This window comes from Eulemur rufifrons, chromosome 7 (genome assembly GCF_041146395.1).
Source record: "Eulemur rufifrons isolate Redbay chromosome 7, OSU_ERuf_1, whole genome shotgun sequence".
Lineage (NCBI taxonomy): Eukaryota > Metazoa > Chordata > Mammalia > Primates > Lemuridae > Eulemur > Eulemur rufifrons.
Window position 1 is genome coordinate 85,053,974 of NC_090989.1, and position 23,842 is coordinate 85,077,815.

Here is a 23,842-nt window from a genome sequence, read left to right on the forward strand (position 1 = left end):
TACATTTTAAAATCCCAGTCTCTCTTATGAATACTGATTGTGTAAATTAAGTAAATGTGACCTTTCATCAGATGAAGTCCTTGATTTCTATATGTATTGTCACTTTTTTAACAGTTAAATCCCCATAGTAGTTCAAGAACTTAACTAGTTTTATGTAACACTCTAGGTCAGAAGTATTTGGAAACTGGTTTGGGGTGGATGGTAAGAAAAAAAAATACTATTTATTGGTCAGTGGACTTACACTGTCCTCTGAATGCCCAAGAGTCTTAGTGTATTGACTCCATGCTACTGGGGCAATAAGAAAATGTAGATACAGATCTTCTTTTCATCAGTAAAGTGATAACTATGATTTAAAAATTAAAAAAAAACTTTTTGGTATGGTGGCTTACACCTATAATCCTAGCAGATTGGGAGGCAGGAGGATTGCTTGAGGCCAAGAGCTCTAGAGCAGCCTGGGCAACATAGTGAGACCTCGTATCTACGAAAAACAGAAAAATTAGCCTGGTGTGGTGGCATGCGCCTATAGTCTCACCTATTTCAGAGGCTGAGGTGGGAGGATCGCTTGAGCCCCGGAGTTTGAGGTTGCAGGGAGCTTTGATGATGCCACTGTACTCCAGCCAGGGCAACAGAATGAGACCTTGTCTCAAAAAATAAAGAGAACTTTTTAATTTTTTAAAATTGACAGATATATATACTATGTTTTTATCATATGCAGTGATGACGTTCTAAAGTACATATACTTTGTAGAATGGTTAGATCTAGCTAATTATCAAATGCATTACCTCACATAGCTATCGTTTTTGGGGAAAGAATAGGTAACATCCACTCTCTTTACATCTTTCAAGAATATGAGATATCATTGTTAACTCTAGTCACCTTGCTGTGCAGTAGATCTCTTGAAATTTATTCTTCCTATCGCATCATGATTAGGTATGTTTTGACCAGCATTCCTCCCCGCTTACTGTCCCAGCCTCTGGTAACCACCATTCTATCTCAACTTCGTATGACCAGCTTTTTAAGATTCCTGTTGATTGTGATCATGTGGTATTTGTTTTTCTGTGCCTGGCTTATTTCACTTAACATAATATCTTCCAGGCTCTTCCATGTTGTCAAAAATGGAAGGATTTTGTTCTTTTTTATGGTGGAGTGGTATTCCCTTGTGTATAATACTGCATGTTCTTTATCTGTTCATTCGCTGATGGACACGTAGGTTAATACCTTGGTTATTGTAAATAATGCTGCAGTAGACATAGAAGTGCAGACATCTCTTTGACATACTGATTTCACTTTCTTTAGACATATACCCAGTAGTGGGATTGCTGAGTTATATGGTAATTCTCTTTTTAATTATTTGAGGAAACCTCACACTATTTTCTGTGCCAGTACTAATTTACATTCCCACCAATAGTGCATAAACATCCTTTCCTTTTTCTCTGCATCCTTGTCAGTGCTTGTTGTCCTTTTGATAATGTCCATTTTAACTGGGGTGAGATGATATCTCACTGTGGTTTTGACTTGCATTTCCCTGATGATTAGTGATGGTGAGCATTCTTTTATATACTTGTTGGCCATTTGGATGTCTTTTGAGGATTTTTGTCCATTTTTGAATTGTATTTTTTGATTTTTTTGCTAGTTCAGTTTGTGTTCTTTATACATTTTGGATATTAACCCCTGGTTAGATATATAATTTGGAAATATTTTCTCCTGTTCTGTAGGTTTTTTCACTCTGTTGTTTCCTTTGCTATGCAGAAGATTTTTAGTTTGATTTAATCCAAATTTGACTGTTTTTGTTTTTGTTTTTTGTGCTTTTGAGGTCTTATCTAACAAATCCTTGCCCAGACCAATGTCATAAAGCGGTTCCCCTATGTTTTCTTCTAGAAGTTTAATAGTCTTGGTTTTTACATTTCAGTCTCTAATCTGTTTCTGAGTTAATTTTTGTATATGGTGAGAGATAAGGGTCTCATTTCATTCGTCTGCATAGGAATATCCAGTTTTCCCAGCACCATTTATTGAAGAGACTATCTTTTCTCTATTGTGTGTTCTTGGCATCTTTGTCAAAAATTACTTGGCTGGGGTTTGGTGCTTGCTGTCACAATGACCCACTATAGTTCCCTAGGGACCATTTCCTTGAGGCATTGGTGAGTAGGAACCCTCTATGGCCATGTGCTGGTGTTGGGCTCTGGTCTGTCCTTGCGAGTGGTTTGAGGGAATGTTCTCGGCATCCTTGGAGTGGAGGAAGGCCGACCGTGATGAAGATACCTTGTTGGGAGCCACCGGAACGCACCATGGGATGGTTTGCTGCCTCACACCTGTCTTGGGTGTGTGTATGCGAGTCTTCCTGAAACTTGTGGGCCCTGTGACCTTGAGGGCTGGACTGCTTGTGTGTCCATGGGTGCTCTGTTCCTGGAGGGGCTTCCTTGCAGGGGCCACATCCCGGCAGCCTCGGGCCGCTTGTGTACATGTGTGTGTCCACCTGTGTGTGAGTGATTCTGTGCAAGTATTGTGTGTGTGTGTGTTGTTTGTGCGTGGTGTCTGGTGGGAGGAATGTGTCTTGTGTTGTGTGCCAGAGCTGGGCTTCTTTCTAGTCAGCTTGCCCTCTGCTCAGCCCCTCTGTGTTTCCATTTGGGCTGTGTGGGCAGGTGAAATCTGTTGTCCTTATGGTTCCTGTTTGGGTTTGTCAGGCCTGGGTGAGTTGAGGGGCTGCCTCAGACCGGTGGGCATAGGATTAACTTCCGCACCATGAGGGCTTACTTTTCCCAATGTAAGAGGACCACAACACAGTTGATGACAGAAACCTCAGGAAAAATTAGTAGGCTGTAAATGTGTGGATTTGTTTTTGGGCTCTCTGTTCTGTTCATATGGTCTATTTATTTTTATGCCAGTGCCACATTGTTTTCATTATCATAACTTTGGTAGTATATTTTGAGGTCAGGTAGTGTGATACCTCCATCTTTGTGTTTTTTGCTCAGGATGGCTTTGACTGTGATCTTTTGGGGTTCCATGTGAATTTTAGGGTTATTTTTTCTATTTCTGTGAAGAATGTCATTGGCATTTTGATAGGACCAGTAAAAATTTTTTGGCTGTCATGTTGGAATAAGTAAATGTTTTCTGGGTAACAAAGCTTTTGAAAAGAGACTCGGGAGACCTAGAGGAGAGTGGTTAAGACTTTAAGATCTGGTATCTGATGTCCACTTACTCTGCCTCCTTTTCAACTCTGTGATCTTGGTCTAGGAACTTCTTTCAGCCTTAGTTAACTTGTTTTTGAAACAGGGACAATAATAACTGCTGTACAAAATTGTCTGAGATTTAAATGATACTGGGTGCACAAACAATGCCAAGGTTAGTATTCATTTTGTCACCTTCAGTGAGAAGATATAACCTCTTTGGGCCTCAATCTGTTTATGCATAAAACAAAGGGGATTGAACTAGATGGCTTCTCCTTAACATTTTTTTTAAAACTTCTTATCAAAACAGGTTTTCTATGCTATTTATAAGATATTTTTAGTTTGTTGGCTTGGTTTTATATCTGTGTTGCCTTATTTCTCAAAAGGCAGGAGATAATTTCTTCCTTCTTTTGAGGGCCTGGTTTTCTGTGAGCCTGGTTCTCATTTTTTAAAAAGCTTCGAATACTCAGAGGTCAACCCAGTAAAACCCCATCTTTGCTTATAGTGAGTCAGTCCCACAGAAGCTTAAGTTGTAGGCCTGAGAGCATGAGCACCGTAGAAGCAGACTTGGGATGAGGACCTAGGTGTCTTGTGAGTAAAGGGTTCACTAAACTCTTTCTCCTTCTATGGACAAATGACCTTCATTTAATGTTTAGCTCTGATTCATTTGAAACCTAAAGGTGGAATGTCAGTGATATTACCAGCCTGCATGGGGCATGTCATGGTGATCCCTGACATGTGAACTGCATCTGGAGTGGGAGTGAATGCATGGTGGGAAGCTGTGGTGCATTCTTACATTACCGGCCTCAGAGTGGAGGTTTTTCCGGGTTCTTGGTGATCATCGGGAGAAAAGAATTTCAGGATGCACCACATAAGCCAAGCAAGCAACAGTTTTTATTAAAAGCCAAAAGTACACTCTCAGGAGAGAGAGAGCAGGCAGGCTTGAAAGAGAGCAGCTGCACTGGGAGGAAGTGATTTTTGGTCTTTTGAAGTGTTACTAATTGAGGGGAGGACTATTCATGGTTAAGGGGTTGGCTTTTACTAAGAATTTGGGTAGTAATTCCTAGAATTGGGTTCCCTCCCATTTTCATACTTTAAATGTTTTTTTCGGAACTGTCATGGTGATTTCAAGGGCTGAGAAATTTTAAAACCACAGCATAAATGATATTATAATTAGACAAAGTTCATGTAAGGGGACAGAGGTAGTTGACAAGCCGGTTGATGTTGGTTCTTGCCTGTGATTATCAGCCCCTGCAGTTAGCTTCTGCCTGACGGTTGTTTATTTTGGTGCCTGCACCCACTCTTCAGTCCCTTGCACTGGTCTCAGCTCTGTCTCTTGGTCTTTTACTCTGACAATTACAACTGAGCATTTCTTTTGATGGGTTGGGTTCCCTGGAAGCTATGTCCCTGAGACACTTATAAGATAAGATGATACTGGTTCCTCAGTGGAGCTTGGGGTTTCTAAGCCAGGGTAGCTCTGTACCATCTGTGTGTTTTTGCCCCCTTGCCTACCAAACAGTGACGTGGTGATGGTGATGGTAGTGGGGAGAGGTGTGAAGACAGTAGCTCCTGGATTGCATGTCCTGCATGTCCTGGTCTGATACCAACCTGCTATATCCTTTCCTGTCCTATACTCAGTAAACAGATACCAGGTGTGGTCTACTTAGGTTTTGTGAACTCTTCTAGTTGAGTCTGTGTTGTCAGAGTAGTTCTTTTCAACTGATTGATTAGCTTTGATATGAGATTAAGGGATCAGTGAAAACTCATACACAACAGATTTTTATCCTCTTTATGGGAAAGATATTTTCCTCTTCTGGGTCTCATCTGGAAGAAGTATTCTGGCTATTTCCTTTCTTAAGTGGAAGAGGTAGGATTTTGTTCTCACACTTCCCTCCCTCCCAGAATATCCTTCCCTTTCTCCATTAAGCTCTGACCACTTCTCCTTCCCATCTCATTTAATACTTATTGGACTCCAGAATTGTGTTTTAGGTATAATAGTAAGCACAAGTTATAGAGATACTCTCATTTATTACTGGGAATTTATAATTGAAGGTATTGAAAAAATTCAGGCAGTCTGTTTATAGTTCTGGTGGTGTACGTTTTCATAAACTAGTCTCCCTTGCCGCCTCTTTATTTTTCTTCTAAAGAATATTGAACACAATGGATAAAAAACCCCACAAAAACAAAACCGAGTCCAGAGTTTCTTAAGCATTTTATGAAGTTTTGGCTATGTTCACATTTGTGTTTTGTTATTTTTATCTAGTAAGGTATTTTGAAGTAGTGATGATAGGTATGTAGTACCAGACACACTATAAGGATTTGCTGAATATTTAAAAATTTAATCTGCTGTCTAAACTGTAGTAGGGCTGAGGTGATTAGATATTTTCTTTCAGTGACATTTTTCTGTTTTCAGTACATGTGTCTTGGAAAAAGTTTGAAGCTCTTTGGTGTTAACTTTGTTAAGAATGCCTGTATGAAAAATAATTTGAACAAACTCTGGCTAAAAATTATGGCTATTTCTGATTTAGCATATCTTCTCTTTAGCATTTGGCAACTTTTATGATGGCCTCCATAATATTATAATGCTAAGTATTTAAATAAACCAGTTAACTTATAATGCCCATTATCTCTACTAGAAATTGTAGCTTTACAATATATAGGAGATATAAGGCAAGAATAGATATTGCAGAGAAAAAATTAGAGTAATTGAAACATAAGTGATCTATTTCTTGAATATGGGTGTTCTAGATATGGCTTCTGACAATAAACTGACAACATCAAAGGAGGGCCCATTTTCATACATGATTGCCGGTGTGCAGAAAGTAGAACATATGACAGCTTCCTGAAAATCTTGCCATCTCCTAATTGAAATACAAACTGGCTCTGGCTCTGGCTCTGGCTCTGGCCATCCTATTTAATATTGCATGCCTTTCCTCCCTCAACTTCTGAATCCTTTTGCCCTGCTTGGACTTTTTCTTTTTTCATAGCATTTATTACCTCTTAATTCCAAATTCTGCTAGAATTTAAATTCTGAGGGCAGAGATCTTTATTTTTATTTACTGATGTATATTAGCAAGTTTTGTTCCAGTGTTGGTAAATTAGTAGTGACTTAATGTAAAGGACTAACTTTTAACGTTAACAATCTCTAGTAGAGAGGTTAATTACAGCTTGTTTTTTCTTCCTTCTTCCCTCTTTCTCCCCATGGTTTTGTTGTATATTGCAGGGTAAATCTTACGGTCATTTAAAAAAAAACACAACCAGGGTCTAGGCATGGTGGCTCATGCCTGTAATCCTGACACTTTGGGAGGCCAAGGTGAAAGTATCACTTGAGGCCAGGAGTTTGAGACCAGGCTAGCCTACAGCGAGACCCTGTCTCTATGAAAAATAAAATTAGCTGGTTGTGCTGGTACACAACTGTAGTCCCACCTACTTGAGAGGCTGAGGCAGGAAGATCGCTTGAGCCCAGGAGTTTGAGGTTGCAGTGAGCTATGATGTTGCCACTGTATTCTAACCTGGACAACAGAGTGAGACCCTGTCTCAAAAAAACCCACAAAACACACCCAACCTGCGATTTAACTGTGAGATAAACATAGGCTTCAAATTACATTTCTTCCTGTTCTCTTGAAGACCCTAGGTTTCTTCATAGTTTGTATTTTCTCGAGTAAGTACGTCATTGGTAATGGAGAGAGTTCGTTTGCAGTGTGCAAATCCTTTGTTGTTGATGGAATCTTTGGTTGCGTTGATGTTAGTATGTTCAGTTTGGGAATTGGGAAAAGATAAGAACATTGAGTTTTAAATGTAATTCTGTCTGCAGATGGTTTTATGAATTTGTTTTTTAAATATAATTACAAATACACAATTACTGTTTCTTTCTCATTATTTACTTGTGAATTAGGTTATGATTTAGGATTGTTAGAAAAGGTGAAAAGAAAACATGTTTGACAATAGCATTTTAGTTGATTTTTGGTATCCAGATATCCTTACTATATCAGAAAGCTAAAATACAGGCTCAGTTTCTCTTAGTTTTAAAAATAGGCATAACATTTCTTCTCACTCATTACTTTGTTCTCACTCACTACGTGGTGAACATTAACTAGTGTTGGCAAAACTTATGGCCAGTGTTCTTTCTTGCTTCCATTTGCTCTGGTCCAGAGGATGAATTGCCAGGACCATTCTCACTTATTCCTATGTCTTCATTGTTTTGTTTCATTATTTGTATTTTTAAAAATACTCCCTTTAATATTTTTTAAATCTCATGGAAGGTTATAATTCAGATAGTTGTTTTTGCTAAGACCAAATTTTTTGGTTGTGTTTTAAAACTATGCTATTCTTAACCTTTTTGTGCCCTTTAAAACTATATAAGCAGGGGTGAGCGTGGTGGCTTATACCTGTAGTCCTAGCCCTCTGGGAGGCCCAGATGGGAGGATCCCTTGAGGCCAGGAGTTCGAGACCAGCTGGGGCAACAAAGTGAGACCTCATCTGTATCAAAAACAAAACAAACCAAAAACCCAACTGTATAAACAGTTATAATTAGGTGATATTTATTAATATTAATTCTGTGTGAAAGCATCTTAAGGGATTCAGTAGGATTTTAAATCATAGTTATCTTCTTTGCAATAAGCCAGACTTTTGTGTTCATGCTTGATATCAAGCTATCTAATATACTATCTCTACAGAGTACAGGATTATATTACATAATATCCTCATTTTACAGATGAGGACATTGAGGACTTGCTTATGATTATATGGATATGACGTGAAAGAGCTGAGTTTTTAAACAGAAAGAACAGAAAGCCCTTGTTCTTTCCATTCTACCCCCACTGTCTTTTAGGTTTCTGAAGATGGCAGAGGAATACTGATGTTTTAATACTCTTAGCTTTGTTATATACAGTGCCACATAAGATGCTATGTTGGAATGCCTTAGAAAATTTCCTCTTTGTAGGATGGTTATATATTTTTAGTGTGCAATGTTTGAATAATTATGTATTTGATTAAAAAAATTTATTTTTGCCTCATTTAACGTACAAGCCTTATGGTCCATCCTGGATCTGTAGAATTTTGCATGATTCTGGGAATTGCTTCAGGGTCAACAAACCATATGATCTGTGGGCCATATCTGCTCTGTTCCCTTTTTTGTTTTGTTTTTCTTTTTGAATAAAGTTTTATTTGAAACAGTAATGTCCATTCGTTTATGTATTGTCTGTGGCTGCTTTGCTATATAATAGCAGAGTTGAGTAATTGTGACAGAAACTACATGGCCTGCAAAACCAAAGTACTTAATTTCTGGTATAGTTTGCCATCCCCTGGACCACTACATGTCAGTGGTTGAAAGGAAGATGGAGTAGTTGCAGTGTTCATGTAGTCTCAGTCAGTGCTTTACTATCATAATTTGGGTGGTGGGCAGGGAGAGGAGTAGTTTTTTGTATTGAAGTAGATAGATATTAATAGAGGAACTTAAAAAAAGATAGTCTCCTTTCTTTCATGACCCCTAGATATCTTTGTGTGTGTGTGACCCCGGTTGTATCCTGAATGGATCAGGCAGATAACACAGTTTGTGTTTGATGGTTTAGTTGTGTCGTTTTAAATCTGACGAAAAAGTAAACTGAAAGCAGTTTGGCAACCAACATCAGATGAGAGTTTGGCATTCTCTAGAATTAAGAATATGTCATTTAAAAAAAAATCATATACAAAGCTTATTTTTTCCTTTTTTTTTTTTTTGTAATTGAGACAGAGTTTTGCTTTGTCACCCAGGCTAGAGTGCAGTGGAGTGGTGTCATCATAGCTCACAGCAACCTCAGACTCCCTGGCTTGAGTGATCCTCCTGCCTCAGCCTCCCGAGTAGCTGGAACTATAGGCGTGCACCACCATGCCTGGCTAATTTTTTCTATTTTTAGTAGAGATGGGGTCTTGCTCTTGCTCAGGCTGGTCTCGAACTCCTGATCTCAAGTGAGCCTCCCACCTCGGCCTCCTAGAGTGTTAGGATTACAGGTGTGCACCACCAGGCTTGTCCCCTAAACCTGATTTTTTAAAAGAGTATTTCTGACAACTAGTTTGATTGGAACATGGCAATTAAATGAACAATTTGTTTAAATTTACTGAAGGCAAAGCATTTGCTGATACTGTCTAGATTATATAAACTTTTAAGGTACTAAGTCAAAGCAACCTGTTTTTAAGCTTTTTTCCATGTGAAAATTTGTAAGGAAATAGTTTTAGGAAAGACAAAAGAGTGATACTTTGAATTCTTGAGTAGTAGATAAATAGAAATGCAGCATTTCAAAATTCTGGACCTAACACCTGGTTTAAATATTTTTTTTCTTTGTGTCCAAAGCACTTCAGAATAATTTTCATTTTAGTAATTATTTGCTGACATGTTCATTGTTTTTAAAAGTTAAGAGGCCTGTTCCATTATATTACAAAGTAAAAAAAAAGACTTCAGTTTTGACATGTGTTTGAGGGACTCTGCTTCAGTAAGAGAGTGTTCATTGTCACTGTGAGGGAGGTTACATTAGTCAGGATGGCTACTGTGTTTTGGGAACACTCCAAATCTGTTGTAATTTAAAAGGTTTATCAACAATGAAATTTCTTCATTATGTTAACTTACAAAAGATATAATAAAGCTGGACTCTGTAGTCTTAGTAGCACCCAGGACAGCACAATACGAATGGGCAGTTTGTGTCTTACACAGAAGTACACAACTAGGGGGAAGTGGGCACTGAAAGCCAGGCCATGCTCTGTTGGCCAGGTTGTTTCCCTGGTATGGGACTGTGACTTCTGCAGAGGAAGGAGCCTTTTAAAATTTATTTATATTATTTAGCAAATAATTACATCTGAATCCTACGCCAGGCACTGTTTAACGCTTTATAAATGTTAAGTTATTTAACTCTCCTAACTTAATTTACAGATGAAAAAAATCAAGGCACTAAGTGGTTGAGTAACTTGTGTTAGATCCTCTAGCTACCGAACATCAGAGCCAGGTAGTCAAACCAAAGATGTGTGGCTGCACAGTTTAAGGCTCTTACCCCCCTATACTGTGTGGCTTCTCTTTACTAATTTGTCCTGCTAGAGTCTAATTTGAACAAAGGTATCACAGAGGCTGGTGCTGGTCCTGGTAGCACGCTTGAATGTTGAGTTAAAAGGGGGCAGGGCACACATATAACCAACCTCATATCATGTGCCTAGGTGCCCACTATATAACTTCCTTGGTGAATCATATGTCCAGGTTTTGTTTGAACATTGCCATTGATTTGTGTGGTGGTTTTCCATTATATTGAGTAGAAAAAAAGTACCTTTCTATAACTTCTACCTACTACTTAAAATTTTATCACACATAACTGAGGCTCATTTGGTGTTTATGTGTCTCTTTATGTAAATGTAAATATCAGCATTGCTCCTCCTTTGTCCCCTTTTATGCACTTCTTTTGGTAACTCCTCTGTTCTGTAGGCTTTCTTGATTTTTCTGTTTATGGTGTCTTTATTATTATTGTCCTTCCTTTTCTAATTCATGTTTGGGGAAATGGATTGTGTTTATCGTCTGTTTCTCATCATTAACCTCAAAATCAGATTAATAAAACATTTAATTCTTGATACAATATACTTCCCACTCTAGGTCTGAGCACCCTTTATTTTACAATCTGATATTTGAAAGATGTGCTCCTCACCTTCCCCCAAAAGATTAATAATTAGAATCTGACTGACAAAATTTCCTATCTTGCCCTTTCTTTCACATAGGCTAGTGGTTTTCAACTCTCACTGAAATCACCTGGGAGAGCATTTAAATGCAAGTGATGTGTAGGTCTTACCCTAGACCAGTTAAATCTAAGTGAAGGACCCACTGTGTCTTCGTTAGGTACTGGAAAGGTACTTCTCTGTAGGACAGAGTTAATCAAAGACCTGTTCTCATTTCTCATTTCTACTGGAAACATACTGTGCAGCTGAATGATTTTTGTATAGTAGCCAATTAGCTATTCAGATTCTTGGTATCTTGAATCAAATATTCAGCTGGTAGGAAGAGAAATCCAGTAAGATCTCGGAATTGTGTCAGTTTTCTCTCCTAAGTGCCAGTGTATCGGCCTGTGAGGTCTTAGGCAACGGAGTTTGTTTTGTTCCATCCCATTATTTTGCAGATCCTTGTGCTGTCCCTCCTGCCCTCTGCCACCCTTCTGCTTGTGTCTTTCACCCATACTACTTTAACAAAAATAAGGCCAGGGGTGGTTAGCAGCTATCAACTTTGTGTTAACAAGAAAACAATGTCAGATCCTTCTAAGTCACACCGTTAATTCAGTAACTTTTTTTTTTTTTTGGTGGAAAAAAAAAAATCAGTTATGTTTACACACCAGTGGTGTTTTCACGTTTTTTTAAAAAAGAATAACTGGCAATCACATATTTTTGTCCATATGTTTTTGTATCAGTGTTTTTTAGTATCAACTAAAGTTTGAGTTTAAGCTTTTTTCAGTGTTCACATTCTCTATCATTGAAAGTTAGTGAACTGGAAGCTTTTCATGGGTAGATGTTAGTGTCTAAATAATACATTTGATTTATAATGGCACTTGAAACTGTTCAAACTTTTAATTTTAAAACTCTGTGGCCTAGTGTAAGAGAGGTTGTGTTATTGTCTGTAATTGCATTACTTGCTCTGTAACTGACACTTTTCAAATACAGTTTTTTTGTTTTATTATAAAATAGTTCATTTTTGATATAAATTTAATATAAAATTCAACCACATGCTACCAATGAAACCGAGACAACTGAGGAGGTAATTGGATGATTAGACACCATTGCATGTTTAAATTGTTCTTTATGTGGGTCTTGAGACTAGCTTATTTTTAGAAAATTTAGGTCATAATATACAACTTTTTATTTTTTTAAGCTAGTCAAATTATAATATACAACTTTTTAATCCATTTTCCCCAAGTTACTTAAATAACAATGAGAAATGAAAATAATAGTGATGGCAAAGCTGTGTTTGGTCTGACTGTGAGTCTGATCTCAGGATCACTTTGCTTAAGATATATCTCTGGTGTTAGAGCTCCTTCCCCTTTCTACCTGTCTTACCTTCTGGCTGTCTAGAACGTTATCTGTGTGTGTGTAATTCTGTGGAAAGTGAAGATGGGGTGAGGGAAATGGGAGATATAATGTGTTAGAGCAGCGGTCCGCAACCTTTTTGACACCAGGGACTGATTTCTGGAAGACAATTTTTCCACAGACTGGGGTGGGGGGGATGGGAAGGGATGGTTTTGAGATGATTCAAGCACACTACATTTATTGTGCTGTCAAACCACTCTGCTAATGATAATCTGTATTTGCAGCTGCTCCCCAGTGCTAGCATCACCGCCTCAGCTCCACCTCAGATCATCAGGCATTAGGTTCTCATAAGGAGCATGCAACCGAGATCCCCTGCTTGTGCAGTTTACAGTAGGGTTCATGCTTCTATGAGAATCTGATGCTGATTTGACAGGAGATGGAGCTTATGCCGTGATGTGAGGCCTGGGGGTTGGGGACCGTAGTGTTAGAGGCTTTGAGAGAGAGAGAGAGAGAGAGATGTGATATATGTATATATACACACACACACAATGGGGATTATCAGGTTGAAGTAAGCAACTAATAAATTATTTTTTGTAAAATGGATTGAGAAGGTTCAGTTGAAACTCTTTGACTTACAAATTATTATGTGTTTTTAATTGTTTTGTTCAGAGGTAGTACTATTTATTTATTTTATTTTTAATCACATGCTAAGCAATTTAATTTGAACTTTATCTGTGACTTTTCCCCCAGAAGTTCATTTAATTAAAGTCTTTCTGAAGAGCATCAATTCTGGTAGGATTCTTGTATTTTTCCCTTAAGCTGTGGGATGATTTTCCCAAATGCTTCACATTAAAAAAAATTCATTTTTAACTTCTGTTTCTTAAGGATACCAAATATACTTTCTTGAACTTGTTATGACCACTAGGTTCTAGATTAGATTATGTTACTACCTTAAGTAATAAGTAAATTTTTATTGTGTTTATACTTTTTCCTAGGGAAAAGGGCCCATAATGTCTTTTAGCTTTTCAAAGCAGTCTGTACATTTAAATAAATAAATTTATTTCTGGGTAGTTTTTTATTTGTTCGTTTGTTTGTTTGTTTGGAGACAGTCTTGCTTTGTTGCCTGGGCTAGGGTACAAAGGCATCATCATAGCTCACTGTAGCCTCAAACTCCTGAGCTCAAGCAATTTTCTTGCCTCAACCTCTCAAGGAGCTAGGACTACAGGTGTGTGCCACCACACCCACTAATTTTTCTTATTTTTTGTAGAGAGAAGGTCTTGCTGTGTTGCCCAGGCTGGTTTTGAACTCCTGGATTCAAGTGATCCTCCCAATTTAGCCTCCCAAAGTGCTAGGATTACAGGCGTGGATCACATGCCTAGACCAGGGTAGTATTTTTGAATATCAGTTACAATACATTGTTTTACTGTTTTGTACGATTTTTGCATTTTTCAAAAAAAAAAAAAAAACAAACCTAATTACGTGTAGGTAGCAGATCTTAGAAGACATCTGTTGAGCCAACGGTATCTTCTATGCTGTAAATCTATTCTAAAATTAATACTTCATTTATTTGAGATAAAGTGTTCTGATATATAGATTTTAGAGGCAATGCTTTCTGTTTAGAGACAAAAAGAAAGTCCATAAACGTTTATTTTATTATAAGAAGTAGAGCAAATGGATTTAGTTGATGTAGGTAGTACACAACATAGTTGATAGTTCATATGCTAATTTTATAATGCAGTTGATTTGTGCTCTTGTTTTTGGCTAATGGCAGAACAACAATTTATTGTTCTTTATTGGCCACCTCCTAGAAGTGGTACTAAAATTCTCGGTATAACCAGGCTCTCCTAAGCATTTTCAAAGTAAGAGTTCACTGTTAAGTTCTTCCTTATCAGTAGGATTTATTTGTGATGTAATTCAGTCTCTACTGTGTTTTATTTTCAGATATGTATGTATCCATTCCTGTGCATATAGATAATATAACATTTTATCAACAATACATCTTAAGAACTATTAATATGTTCAGGGCACTATTAGTGGGGGACAGCAAGGTGATCACATTGTCTCCGGTCTCGGGGAAGTCTGATAGGGGAGGGATGATAAAAGAATAAGGCACTACACAGGTGTGGAATGGGAGATGCGGTTAAGGGAGGGTCATATTTCTGTCTCTGGATAGTGGGGTGGTTAATCAAGAGAAGAGGCTGATCTGGGCTGAACTTTGAAGGAAGGGGGAATGGGCTAGGTTTGTGGGCAAAACCGTAGTGAGAAGGACATTTCTGAGGAATGAGCAATGTCATGGCAGCCAAAGAGTACAGAGAACAGAGAGACACAGTGATCTGCTATGGTGAGAGCAGAGGATGTTGAGTAAGTGAGAATAGAAAGGCTGATGTATAGGATACACATCATCTTGTATTTTGGACAATTTGAATTATTTTAATACAAATAGTTTTAATATGTTGCCAAATCATCTTAAATGCACCTTAAATTTTTGTAACTTCCATGTAAAGAGTGTAACTGTATCTCTTAAGATTCAAATATTCATTTTAATTATGTGGTATGCTTTATAAATGTACAATGACTAGGACATAGGTAAACAAAATTGACTAGGAAAATGTCTAAGATACTGTAGAAACCAAAATATGGCCCTGCCTGTGTTTCTAGAAATTCCTGTTTTTCAGATTGAATTGTGTGTGCATATGGCCATATCTGTTGGTATACCATTTTTCATGTATTTCTTCATCCTTCAAATACTAGAATCACATATGTGTTAATCATTTCATTACTTATTAAATCACTATTGTGGTCTTTCCTCTTAAGGAACTATAGTCTAATAGGAAAATCTAAATGAATGAATGAATGAAGACACAGGCAGTGAAAAGATAATTAGTGAAAACTGAGATTTGATACATCTGTGAGGGTGATGAGAAGACTCATCACAGAAAAGTAAGAAAAAAAGAACCAGGGAGAGGAGGAAAACTAGAATGATCTAATTTAGTATTCTCCAAAGGTAGGTGTGTGTGAGTTTGTGTGTGCTGTATGTGTACACGTGAGTGAAAACAAGTATCTATTGGGGTTTGGTGCCCTATGAGTCTATTTTTATGTTCATTTTAGATTAAAAAATTAAATTTTTCTAATATTTAATACATGGGTTCAAATTTGTATCCTCATTTTGTTATAGTGGTCAGAGAGACACGTATAACATGTGGTACGGAAGGCTATTTGGAGGGAAGAGTGGGGCTCCACAAAGCACCAGCGGCACTTAATGCATTCTTCTCATTTCCTGTGATTGCCGTGTATTTCAGCTTAGGTTTACTTGTCTTAGTCCACGTTCTGTTGCTGTGATAGAATACCACAGACTGGGTAATTTATAACGAAAAGAAATTTATTTCTTATGGTCTAGAGGCCGAGAGTCCAAGGTCAAGAGGCTGCATCTGGTGAGGGCTGCCTTACTGTGTCATAACACGATAGGAGGCGTCACGTGGTGAGAGGGCAAGCGTGAGCCAGCGCAGGTCTTTTCTCTTCTTATAAAGCCACCAGTCCCATCATGGAGCTGGTGACCTTATCTAATTTTTATTATCTCCCAAAGGCTCCGCCTTCAAGTACCATCAACATATGAATTTGGTGATTAAGTTTCTAGCACATGAAATTTGGGGACACATTTAAACCATAGGACTTGTTCACTTGTGTTTGATTATATAGATTTATGGATTTTATTATCTAGTTTTAACCAAACCTCACAAAAATTGTTTAATGACTTAAAGATTCTTGCATAGAAACTGCTTATAGAAATAAGAATAAAAAACAAGAAAATGGCAGAGACGATACATACAAAACTAGAATGAACTCTTCGCTTGCTATGATCTAATTATTTTAGAAGATGTCGTCTGAAAAAAATGAGAGATTATCAAGAAAGGTGTTTGAAATATAGACACATATTCGCCATTGGTACTGATGAGCTTTGCTCTAAGGGTAAATTGTGCCTTAAGATATCAGTTAATGATGGTGTAAAACCATCATGATTAAGAAGACATTAAGAATCTAGAATGTTATAAACAAAAAATATTGTAGCATTGTAAATAAATAAAATATTTTACTTATGCTTTGTTTGAAAATAAACATAATTTAGTAGCATATTTAATTATTTATAAATAAATTGAATGCCTGTATGTCAAAACTTTTCTCTGATAAAGGTACTCAGTTGATTTTTGGATAAAAAGCAGCCCGGTATGATTTTAGCTGAAAAATTCATGAAAACTTTACATTAAAATAATTTGACATTCATAACAAGTGACTCTGAGGTAAATAGAACCTAGAGGTATCTAGTTTTTGTTTGGACTGAGTCATGATGTCTAAGAACATTTCACTGGTAGGTGATAGGAAGGACCTACCAACTAGCTCACAGTTGTCTCATGGCAAAAAACCTTAGGGCTCACTCCCACATCGTGTCTTGAAGCACCAGAAGTTGGTGGGATTTCATGAGTTGGTGTAACCATCTATGTAATTTCAATTAGTGTGTGGTGTGCTCAATAAATGTTATTTTAATTTCTAGATCTCTTTATGATTTAACTACTTGAAAGTTACATAGTAGCACTAAAGTTATTTATGGCTGTGGAGTCAGCAATCAGGGCAAATGAGTATTCCAATCAACTAAAGATAAAGCAGAGAGGGGAGCAGACTTCAAGGGATTGAAGTCTTGCTGCAGTTATTCAGTGTATTTGCTTAGTTATCTTTTTAGTGTTTACTTACTTAATTTACCTCTTTGGTGGGAGCTAAACCTCCCATATGTTGTAGTAAACACTTCTTTCTGTGGCATTATAACTTGATTTTTCCTTGCCACTTTTATAGAAAGTTGTACTCCACTTGAGCATATCCTGGAACCTACACTGGTCAGCATTCCACCTAAGAATCTCCGCTGACTTGGTGTATGAAACATAATTTTCACATTTACACAAAAGGTTCATGAAATGTACTCTGTTGTCATTTATCGATTGAGAAAATTGGGTAAACGCTATAAAATGTAAACCCTAAGGAGATTGAGGATTAATAAGTTTTGATTATATTTGTTTCAAAACCAATGATATGTTTGTCTTTATTATAACACAGAATAGATAGAATGCAAGTTCACAGCATTCTTTGTGGCTCATGATCATGGATTTTGAACATAACTGTCCTGGACTCTAATGCAGTAATATTTGCATGAGTTGAGTTGAATGGTGTTGGAGCACAGTGTGTACAAATTCATCTCTTTGAATCTCATTATGTTCACTGTGTTAAAACTTTTTTTAGGAATGTTTTAAAGAGCTGACACATTAAGCACTCAAAAGTTGCTGCTGTTGTTTATGATAGCAATTGATTGGGGGGAGAAGGATATTCATTGGTGTAGACCTTAAAGAATATTTCAAACATGTAAAATTTGATATGGAAAATCTTTTAAACTGAATTTGTTTTAGGGCATATTGAATACTTTACTTTCCTTTTTCTCAGCATCAACAACAGCAACTTGTGATTGGCTGTACCGGATATTCAGTTGCACATCCCACGTCAATGCACTGCCAATGGTAAGACTCCCTCCAACTCCCAGTGTCAGAATGGTTTAATCGCTGTTTATTATTCTCCTGTTTTTTAGAGTATTTTGAGAATTTTGAAAGTTTCTCACAATTTGACAAAACACGTATGTTCCCAACCAAAGTAAATGTTTTAAAAACTATATGTTATAATTTTTGAATATTTAGTAAAAAAACTACTTTGAAGGTTTTTTTCTGTAGTTTTTAAAACCTCTTAGCTGTGCTCATCAGGAGGGAAAGTATTGTTACATAGTGATGAGTGGTCTTGTGTTTTGTCAAATGAACTATATTTTGTGAATAGAATTTTCTTGTTTTAAAAAAACTCAACAATGACAGCAATAGCTCTTCTGTTTTTGTTCATTAGTTTACCAAAATAGATGGTTTTTGAGTATTGCATTTATCCTAATATTTTTAGTTAATGGGCAGTTAAATGGCTAAAATTCTATCAGTTTTTAGTTAATGAATAATTTTAAGGAGAGACATTTTTATTTAAAGAGACTTTTAAGAAGCCTTTCACTGTGGAATATAAATGTGAACCATGTCATATTGCAGAAAGAAGACAGGACTCTAAGAGCTGGGATTTGCTTTATTTCCTGAATATGCTAGGAATCTTTGATGACTTTTGGCAATTACTCTTATAAAAATTTGGTGATGGAATTGGACTACATTTCTAAGGTTTATTGTAGCCATAGGCTAAGTGATCTCATCGCTGTCAACTAGAATTCAGAATGATTCTCTCTTACAAAGAGTAATTTTTTACCTAAATAGTATTGTTATGTATATTGGAGATCAATAAATAGCAATAGAATGATTTTTGACATTTTTAGAATTAATTACTTAATAATATGTTCCATTTAAAAATATTTTCACAGTACATTACTAAAATTTTTAATTATTTTTACTTAAATTTTAGTTTTAAATGTAATGATGGACCTGTAGAAACTGATTAAGGTTTATAGAATTTGGTGAGAAAGGATAGATATTATCAGTCTGAAATAAAAACTATTGAAAGTTAATAAGAACCAGAATAAGTGGGTAAGATATTTGTAAAAATATTTCCCAGGAAATGATTCATATTAAAGATGCACTTGTCAGTAGGTTGATAAGAGGAGGATTTCCTTTGTCTAAACTATCTTCTGAATTTTTATTGGGGGGAAAAATTGACCTCTTCCTTTCCCTCGTCTCCTTCTTTCTCTGCTTCCTCCCCTTCCTCCTCACCTTTTTCCCTTTCCTCTCCTCCTCTCTCTCCTTTCTTCTCTCTCTCTCTCTCTCTCAGCAGTTGATAGAGTATGATGAAGAAAATAAGAATTTTTCCCCCTAGCCTTACCTAGCACAAAGGATGACATGGTTTTTCATTAATTTATGAAACACCTGGCTGGGTTCTTTAGGTTGCTTGGGCAACTTATTAACCATCACTGAATCTACTGTTTCCCTGGGAGCACTATAGAGTTTCTCATGTGGGAAGCAGCTTCATGGTAAATCAACTTTGGCATTTGGAGTATCTGCTGTTGCCTTTTGTTTAGAGTTCACATTTGAAACCTGTTAGTTTTCTTGATAGTTGGAGTCTTATTATATTTGTGGCGCATCTCCCCTGATAATCAGCTGCACAGGCCTGTTGAGTTTCTAAGATGCAAATGCTATGCAACTACCTATCTTTTCTAAGTGCTTGTCCTCAAGTGAATTTTTCAGTGTGCCAGTCACATACACTATGTTTTGTTTTGTTCTTGTAACAGCTCAAACACTCTCAATTAGATCATCCCAAGCACTTTGCCAATTTTGTTGAAAATCCCTGAAATCATTTTTATGTCATGATCCCAGAAATTTAAGAGTATATATGCATACGTCAGTGTTAGAGGTGAAGGCGGCAAAGATTACAACAAACTTGCTTACAGTCTAGCTGAGGGCACTGAGGCCATTTCTGAATACATATTTGTAGAATGTGCTAGTAAATTTATAAGTATTGGTTCCAAATGATGGTTTCCTCATGAACCTCAGAAATGCTATGTAGTCCCTCATATGTTTTCCCTGAAAATGGCTTAACGGAAGGCTTTGTGGGAATGTATGGTTACTTCTACCAGGCCCATACCCACCCTCAACATTGTTATTTTTTTCTTTTATTTATTTTTTAGTTATGTATAATTGTGTAGATTTTAGAGATACTTGTGATATTTTGATACCTGTATATATTGTGTAAATGATCATATCAGGGCAATTGGGATATCCATCACCTCACACATTCTTCTCCTCTCCTCTCCTTCCCTTTCTCTCCTTTCCTCCGCTCTCTTTTTTTATTGTTCAGAATCAAAACTCTCTCCCCATGAAACAGTTTTCTATTTCTCTGAGGCCCTGGCAACAACTCTTTTACTTCCTCTTTCTATGAGTTTGACTATTTTAGATACCTCATATAAGTTAGCATCATACAGTATTTGTCTTTTTGTGATTAGCTTCTTTTGTTTAACATAATGTCCTGAAGGTTCATCCATGTTGTGGCTGGTGATACTATTTTCTTCTTTTTAAAGGCTGAATAATGGCCAGGTACGGTTGGTTGCTCACACTTGTAATCCTAGCACTTTTGGAGGCTGAGGTGGGTGGATTGTTTGAGGTCCAGCCTGAGCAAGAGTGAGACCCCATCTCTACCAAAAAAAAAAAAAAAGAGAGAGAGAGAGAAATTAGCCAGGTGTGGTGGCATGCACCTGTAGTCCCAGCTACTTGGAAGGCTGAGGCAGGAGGATTGTTTGAGGTTGCTGTGAGTTATGATGATGCCACTGCGCTCTAGCCTGGTTGACAGAGCGAGATCCTGACTCCAAAAAAAAAAAAAAAAAGAGGCTGAATAATATTTCGTTGTATGCACATACCACATGTTCTTTATTCATTCATCCATTTGATGGACATTTGGGTTGCTTCCACCTTTTGGCTATTGTTAATAGTGCTACTGTGAATGTGGGTGTGCAAGTATCTCTTCAGGATCCTGATTGCAGGTCTGTTGGAATCCCAGAGGTGGGACTGCTGGATTATGTGGAAATTCTGGTTTTATTTTTTAAAGGAACTTCTATATTGTTTCTATAGCACCTACACTATTTTTCGTTCCCACCAGCAGTGCACCAGTGTCCCAATTTCTCCATATCCTGGACAATATTTTTTTTTTATTCTGTTCATGTGATAGTGGCCATCCTACTGGGTGTGTGGTGTTGATAATAGCTTCTTAATTTAGTTCTCCATTAAGTTTTCAGTTTTCCTGAACTGCTTATAAATATGTTTTTTATAGAATCACAACAGAATCCATGCATTATGTTTAGTTGCTGTGTACAGTTTATGCTTCTACCTATTTATTTTTCCCTTTTATTTGTCCTAGAAAGTTTTCTACGTTTTGTATTTTATTAATTGCATTCCAGTAGTGTAATGTTTATGTTTTCCTTGTATTTTCTGAAAATCAGCAGTTAGATCTAAAGACTTAATCTAATTCAGGCTTTTTTCCCCGTTAGTTTGGGAGGTTGGGGTGGTGGAATATTTCACAAGTAATGCTAAGTAAAGGTCGAGTATCTCAAAATCTGAAATCCAGAATGCTGCAAAATCTGAAACTTTCTGAGCACTGACATGACACTCAAAGAAAATGCTCATCGTAGCATTTCAGATATCAGATTTTCAGATTGGGGATGCTGAAACAGTATATTGTAAATATTTCAAAATCCGAGAAAAAATCTGAAATCCAAGCATTTTGCATAAGGGATACTTCATGAAGAGACACGGTAATGTTTGTTTGTGACAGTAGGTGACCCTTGATTATCTTGGCAGGATCTGTTATTTCCATTAGGGTATACAAAAATGTTGATATCCTAATTACATCAAGCTTTTAGACACTGTAATATTTTTGTAAAGAGAAACTTCCCTCATTGGCTATTTGGTTACTCTTTGATACAGTTTGCAAAGGAAAGACATGCTAAATGCTTGATTCATTATTTTTGATTTATCAATTTTCAAAGTACTGAGTTGTTTCATAGAATCCTAGAAAGGTAACCAGTGAGGATTTTTTTCCAACGAGTTATTTTAAGCTTATGAAGTTAAGCATTTGATATGGTTTATTGCATTGTGATTTTTATTCTTATTGATGTCAGATTGTCTTGGTTAAAAGAGCCTTTTCAAGTTGACCTCCGTCCGAGTCTTTTTGACATGACTCCAGTATTCTCTGATAGCTACCTTGCTTTCTGACATAACAAGATGTTCTTAAGCTTATCTCCTGCTTGTAATTCCGTGGTCCTCAAATCAGTTACGTCTCTAAGAAGTTCTGATTCCTTTTGGTGAAAAGTAACATTTGTATGTTTATGTCATATATAATATTATATATAGTCTTTACTGTATAAACATAATAGTAAATAATTTAAGTGTTATTTAAATATAAAAATGTAGAATAGCAATGAAATATAAAGTAAATGTGTAAATGTATAAAATACAATATAAAATCATACATATTTTAACATTTATAAATATAGTAAAACTAGTACCACCAATATGATTACTGGTAACTATTTTGTTTTGTTTTTATTTTTCTTTTTTTGCCCGTGTCCACTGGGATTCACAGCTAACCTATTGTTTTTTTAATTTTGTATATATTTTTTTAAATTTTTAAATTGGAGATGGTATCTTGCTCTGTTGCCCAGGCTGGAGTACAGTGGCGTATTCATAACTCACTCACTTTAGTTTCAGACTCCTGGACACAAGCAATCCTCCCACCTTGGCTTCCTGAGTAGCTAGGACTACAGGAGTGTGCCACCATACTGGCTATTTTAAAAAGTTTTTTGTAGAGATGATGGGATCTTGCTGTGTTGCCCAGGCTGATCTCAAGCTTCTGGGCTCAAGTGATTTTCCCCCCACCTTGGCCTTCCAAAGTGCTGGCATTACAGGTGTTATGTTTTAAAGTAAATCCCCATGTGTGATTTTCCCCCCCACCCCCGAACTTGATATATATATGATTGGGCATATGTCTTTAATTTTTAGTATTTAATATTTAAAATTTTTATTTAATTTTGTTTTATAATTATAGAAAACATTTATACCACTTCAAAGTGAGGTACATTCTTACTTTCTTCTTTCCCTTGTAGGTAACCAGATTTTAAAAAAAAAATTTTAAAACTGTTTTTCGTTTATCTTGCTATATTTAACAATATAAGCAAATACATGCATATACTTAATATTCTGGAGATCATCTTATAGCAGCATATTGAGATAGTCTATATTTTTTTTGTACCTGCCTTATACTCCATTAGCATGGATACCATAGCTGTATCAAGAGGGCGAGTTGTTAGGTAAGACCATTAAATGTGCATATAATTTTGAGTCAGTTTGCCAAATTCCATTCTGTAAGGCATTCTGCCATTTTATATTCCTTCCAGCAATGTATGAGGTTGTTTTCCCACTCACAGTGTATAGTGAGGAATTCATACTTATCTGTCTTAATCTGACAGGTGAGAAATAATATCTCAGTATTGTTCTCATGTGCATCTTTTAATATATTTTAGAAGTATTTGCATGCCTTTTCCTTTGAACTTTTCCAAAGATAGATTCTTGTTTTCAAGAAAAGTCTATCAGCCTTGATGGTCAGTCCCTTGAGCCCTCTGTTTCCTCGTTTTGATTCTATAGTCATCTCCCAACAGCTACAAATTAATTTGGTTTAACAACAAGATTTTCCTACTAAAAATAGAACCAGACTGAAGGATTGTCTTAGATTTGATTCCCGTGGAATTGGACCCTTGTTTTGTAGCCATTGTATTTGAAAAGTGAATCTAGAAAGTTCCTGTGGCAGAGTGGGGATGAGAGAAAGGGAAAAGATAAGGAGGCCAATACAGGGTGCTAGAAAGACTGTTATTGTGAGAATTGGGGCTTAAATCATGAGGTGACCTCTTGGGGACAGTGTAGAACATACCTCTGAGTTGTTCCACCCGAGGGGCAAGGAAGCTGGGACAATTTGTCTACGAGATTCCATTCCTTATTGGTGGAGTTACGCTTTGGGGAGGGCGGGGCATCAACTGCTGGTGTCTCCTCCCGGAGCTGAGCTGTGGTGGGAGAAGGCTGCCCGGCACTTGGCAGTAAGGAGCCACCCAG

General features: G+C 36.8%; 1 protein-coding gene across 1 annotated transcript in view; it reads left to right on the forward strand.

The window, feature by feature from the left end:
* Positions 1-23,842, forward strand: part of TBL1XR1 (TBL1X/Y related 1) — a 165,667-nt gene that overhangs the window by 67,983 nt on the left and 73,842 nt on the right. The window contains exon 3 of the mRNA XM_069472918.1: positions 17,667-17,740. The gene's annotated coding sequence lies outside the window, so the exon portion shown is untranslated. The remainder of the gene's footprint in view (positions 1-17,666; positions 17,741-23,842) is intronic.